This window comes from Rhinoderma darwinii, chromosome 3 (genome assembly GCF_050947455.1).
Source record: "Rhinoderma darwinii isolate aRhiDar2 chromosome 3, aRhiDar2.hap1, whole genome shotgun sequence".
Lineage (NCBI taxonomy): Eukaryota > Metazoa > Chordata > Amphibia > Anura > Rhinodermatidae > Rhinoderma > Rhinoderma darwinii.
The window spans coordinates 415,017,520-415,022,519 of NC_134689.1; the positions used below are offsets into that span (position 1 = coordinate 415,017,520).

Consider the following 5,000-nt stretch of genomic DNA (forward strand, 5'->3'; position numbering starts at 1 on the left):
TTCACCCAGGTGGCCTGGGTTCGACTCCCGGTATGGGAAAGAACCTTTCACTAGTCTTGCACTTTCAAAGGTTGAGCGTTATAGGATAAAAGTGCTCTTTGTGGCCATAAATTCTAACTTATCTTTGTTTACCCATTCCTCCTCTTTTCACCAGATCCTATTTGAGCTTGAAACTCAAATAATTCCTATTGTTCCCTTCTCACTCCAAGTCAACAACCCCTTTATCCTGTCAGTTTGGCTAATTTTCCTTTTTTTAATGAACTAGTTTTGCCAATAAATAAGAAACCATCAGACTATTTCACCCAATCTGATTGGGACTTTGCTTTAATATTGTTTCTTTTTAGGCAAAATCCTATTTTGGATTTAAAGCTCAAATCATTCCCATCTCTTCTACTCACTCAAAAATGACAAGGAAATCAACAACACTTTCCTCATATATTAAAAACGTTTCGGCAGAAAAACCAGATTTCCTGCATGAATGGAGGAAGACAAAAACTCACTGAACAGTGCCTCGTGTGAGGATCGAACTCACGACCTTCAGATTATGAGACTGACACGCTTCCTACTGCGCTAACGAGGCAACCACCAGATGTTTGTAGACAAGCTCAAAGCGGCAAAATGAAAAAATATATATACATTTTCTTTATTCCCACTTTTTCTTAGTCCATGACTCATTTTACTTAGTAACTGCTTCCATATGGTCTAGCGGTTAGGATTCCTGGTTTTCACCCAGGTGGCCAGGGTTCGACTCCCGGTATGGGAAAGAACCTTTCACTAGTCTTGCACTTTCAAAGGTTGAGCGTTATAGGATAAAAGTGCTCTTTGTGGCCATAAATTCTAACTTATCTTTGTTTACCCATTCCTCCTCTTTTCACCAGATCCTATTTGAGCTTGAAACTCAAATAATTCCTATTGTTCCCTTCTCACTCCAAGTCAACAACCCCTTTATCCTGTCAGTTTGGCTAATTTTCCTTTTTTTAATGAACTAGTTTCGCCAATAAATAAGAAACCATCAGACTATTTCACCCAATCTGATTGGGACTTTGCTTTAATATTGTTTCTTTTTAGGCAAGATCCTATTTTGGATTTAAAGCTCAAATCATTCCCATCTCTTCTACTCACTCAAAAATGACAAGGAAATCAACAACACTTTCCTCATATATTAAAAACGTTTCGGCAGAAAAACCCGATTTCCTGCATGAATGGAGGAAGACAAAAACTCACTGAACAGTGCCTCGTGTGAGGATCAAACTCACGACCTTCAGATTATGAGACTGACACGCTTCCTACTGCGCTAACGAGGCAACCACCAGATGTTTGTAGACAAGCTCAAAGCGGCAAAATGAAAAAATATATATACATTTTCTTTATTCCCACTTTTTCTTAGTCCATGACTCATTTTACTTAGTAACTGCTTCCATATGGTCTAGCGGTTAGGATTCCTGGTTTTCACCCAGGTGGCCAGGGTTTGACTCCCGGTATGGGAAAGAACCTTTCACTAGTCTTGCACTTTCAAAGGTTGAGCGTTATAGGATAAAAGTGCTCTTTGTGGCCATAAATTCTAACTTATCTTTGTTTACTCATTCCTCCTCTTTTCACCAGATCCTATTTGAGCTTGAAACTCAAATAATTCCTATTGTTCCCTTCTCACTCCAAGTCAACAACCCCTTTATCCTGTCAGTTTGGCTAATTTTCCTTTTTTTAATGAACTAGTTTCGCCAATAAATAAGAAACCATCAGACTATTTCACCCAATCTGATTGGGACTTTGCTTTAATATTGTTTCTTTTTAGGCAAGATCCTATTTTGGATTTAAAGCTCAAATCATTCCCATCTCTTCTACTCACTCAAAAATGACAAGGAAATCAACAACACTTTCCTCATATATTAAAAACGTTTCGGCAGAAAAACCCGATTTCCTGCATGAATGGAGGAAGACAAAAACTCACTGAACAGTGCCTCGTGTGAGGATCAAACTCACGACCTTCAGATTATGAGACTGACACGCTTCCTACTGCGCTAACGAGGCAACCACCAGATGTTTGTAGACAAGCTCAAAGCGGCAAAATGAAAAAATATATATACATTTTCTTTATTCCCACTTTTTCTTAGTCCATGACTCATTTTACTTTGTAACTGCTTCCATATGGTCTAGCGGTTAGGATTCCTGGTTTTCACCCAGGTGGCCAGGGTTCGACTCCCGGTATGGGAAAGAACCTTTCACTAGTCTTGCACTTTCAAAGGTTGAGCGTTATAGGATAAAAGTGCTCTTTGTGGCCATAAATTCTAACTTATCTTTGTTTACTCATTCCTCCTCTTTTCACCAGATCCTATTTGAGCTTGAAACTCAAATAATTCCTATTGTTCCCTTCTCACTCCAAGTCAACAACCCCTTTATCCTGTCAGTTTGGCTAATTTTCCTTTTTTTAATGAACTAGTTTCGCCAATAAATAAGAAACCATCAGACTATTTCACCCAATCTGATTGGGACTTTGCTTTAATATTGTTTCTTTTTAGGCAAGATCCTATTTTGGATTTAAAGCTCAAATCATTCCCATCTCTTCTACTCACTCAAAAATGACAAGGAAATCAACAACACTTTCCTCATATATTAAAAACGTTTCGGCAGAAAAACCCGATTTCCTGCATGAATGGAGGAAGACAAAAACTCACTGAACAGTGCCTCGTGTGAGGATCGAACTCACGACCTTCAGATTATGAGACTGACACGCTTCCTACTGCGCTAACGAGGCAACCACCAGATGTTTGTAGACAAGCTCAAAGCGGCAAAATGAAAAAATATATATACATTTTCTTTATTCCCACTTTTTCTTAGTCCATGACTCATTATACTTAATAACTGCTCCCATATGGTCTAGCGGTTGGGATTCCTGGTTTTCACCCAGGTGGCCTGGGTTCGACTCCTGGTATGGGAAAGAACCTTTCACTAGTCTTGCACTTTCAAAGGTTGAGCGTTATAGGATAAAAGTGCTCTTTGTGGCCATAAATTCTAACTTATCTTTGTTTACCCATTCCTCCTCTTTTCACCAGATCCTATTTGAGCTTGAAACTCAAATAATTCCTATTGTTCCCTTCTCACTCCAAGTCAACAACCCCTTTATCCTGTCAGTTTGGCTAATTTTCTTTTTTTTAATGAACTAGTTTCGCCAATAAATAAGAAACCATCAGACTATTTCACCCAATCTGATTGGGACTTTGCTTTAATATTGTTTCTTTTTAGGCAAAATCCTATTTTGGATTTAAAGCTCAAATCATTCCCATCTCTTCTACTCACTCAAAAATGACAAGGAAATCAACAACACTTTCCTCATATATTAAAAACGTTTCGGCAGAAAAACCCGATTTCCTGCATGAATGGAGGAAGACAAAAACTCACTGAACAGTGCCTCGTGTGAGGATCAAACTCACGACCTTCAGATTATGAGACTGACACGCTTCCTACTGCGCTAACGAGGCAACCACCAGATGTTTGTAGACAAGCTCAAAGCGGCAAAATGAAAAAATATATATAAATTTTCTTTATTCCCACTTTTTTTTAGTCCATGACTCATTTTACTTAGTAACTGCTTCCATATGGGCTAGCGGTTAGGATTCCTGGTTTTCACCCAGGTGGCCTGGGTTCGACTCCCGGTATGGGAAAGAACCTTTCACTAGTCTTGCACTTTCAAAGGTTGAGCGTTATAGGATAAAAGTGCTCTTTGTGGCCATAAATTCTAACTTATCTTTGTTTACCCATTCCTCCTCTTTTCACCAGATCCTATTTGAGCTTGAAACTCAAATAATTCCTATTGTTCCCTTCTCACTCCAAGTCAACAACCCCTTTATCCTGTCAGTTTGGCTAATTTTCCTTTTTTTAATGAACTAGTTTCGCCAATAAATAAGAAACCATCAGACTATTTCACCCAATCTGATTGGGACTTTGCTTTAATATTGTTTCTTTTTAGGCAAAATCCTATTTTGGATTTAAAGCTCAAATCATTCCCATCTCTTCTACTCACTCAAAAATGACAAGGAAATCAACAACACTTTCCTCATATATTAAAAACGTTTCGGCAGAAAAACCAGATTTCCTGCATGAATGGAGGAAGACAAAAACTCACTGAACAGTGCCTCGTGTGAGGATCGAACTCACGACCTTCAGATTATGAGACTGACACACTTCCTACTGCGCTAACGAGGCAACCACCAGATGTTTGTAGACAAGCTCAAAGCGGCAAAATGAAAAAATATATATAAATTTTCTTTATTCCCACTTTTTCTTAGTCCATGACTCATTTTACTTAGTAACTGCTTCCATATGGTCTAGCGGTTAGGATTCCTGGTTTTCACCCAGGTGGCCTGGGTTTGACTCCCGGTATGGGAAAGAACCTTTCACTAGTCTTGCACTTTCAAAGGTTGAGCGTTATAGGATTAAAGTGCTCTTTGTGGCCATAAATTCTAACTTATCTTTGTTTACCCATTCCTCCTCTTTTCACCAGATCCTATTTGAGCTTGAAACTCAAATAATTCCTATTGTTCCCTTCTCACTCCAAGTCAACAACCCCTTTATCCTGTCAGTTTGGCTAATTTTCCTTTTTTTAATGAACTAGTTTCGCCAATAAATAAGAAACCATCAGACTATTTCACCCAATCTGATTGGGACTTTGCTTTAATATTGTTTCTTTTTAGGCAAAATCCTATTTTGGATTTAAAGCTCAAATCATTCCCATCTCTTCTACTCACTCAAAAATGACAAGGAAATCAACAACACTTTCCTCATATATTAAAAACGTTTCGGCAGAAAAACCCGATTTCCTGCATGAATGGAGGAAGACAAAAACTCACTGAACAGTGCCTCGTGTGAGGATCAAACTCACGACCTTCAGATTATGAGACTGACACGCTTCCTACTGCGCTAACGAGGCAACCACCAGATGTTTGTAGACAAGCTCAAAGCGGCAAAATGAAAAAATATATATACATTTTCTTTATTCCCACTTT

At 38.6% G+C, this 5,000-nt stretch overlaps 3 non-coding genes across 3 annotated transcripts in view; 1 reads left to right on the forward strand and 2 right to left on the reverse strand.

Moving 5' to 3' along the window:
• Positions 1-39, forward strand: part of TRNAE-UUC (transfer RNA glutamic acid (anticodon UUC)) — a 72-nt gene extending 33 nt beyond the window's left edge. Inside the window, exon 1 of the tRNA in view lies at positions 1-39. This exon is cut by the window's left edge and continues 33 nt beyond it. This is a non-coding gene — a tRNA (tRNA-Glu).
• A 468-nt stretch (positions 40-507) lies between these two features.
• TRNAM-CAU (transfer RNA methionine (anticodon CAU)) lies at positions 508-580 on the reverse strand. Its single transcript has one exon. It is a non-coding gene; the product is annotated as a tRNA-Met (tRNA).
• A 2,099-nt stretch (positions 581-2,679) lies between these two features.
• On the reverse strand, positions 2,680-2,752 carry TRNAM-CAU (transfer RNA methionine (anticodon CAU)). The gene has a single exon. It is a non-coding gene; the product is annotated as a tRNA-Met (tRNA).
• Between the last annotated feature and the right edge of the window lie 2,248 nt (positions 2,753-5,000).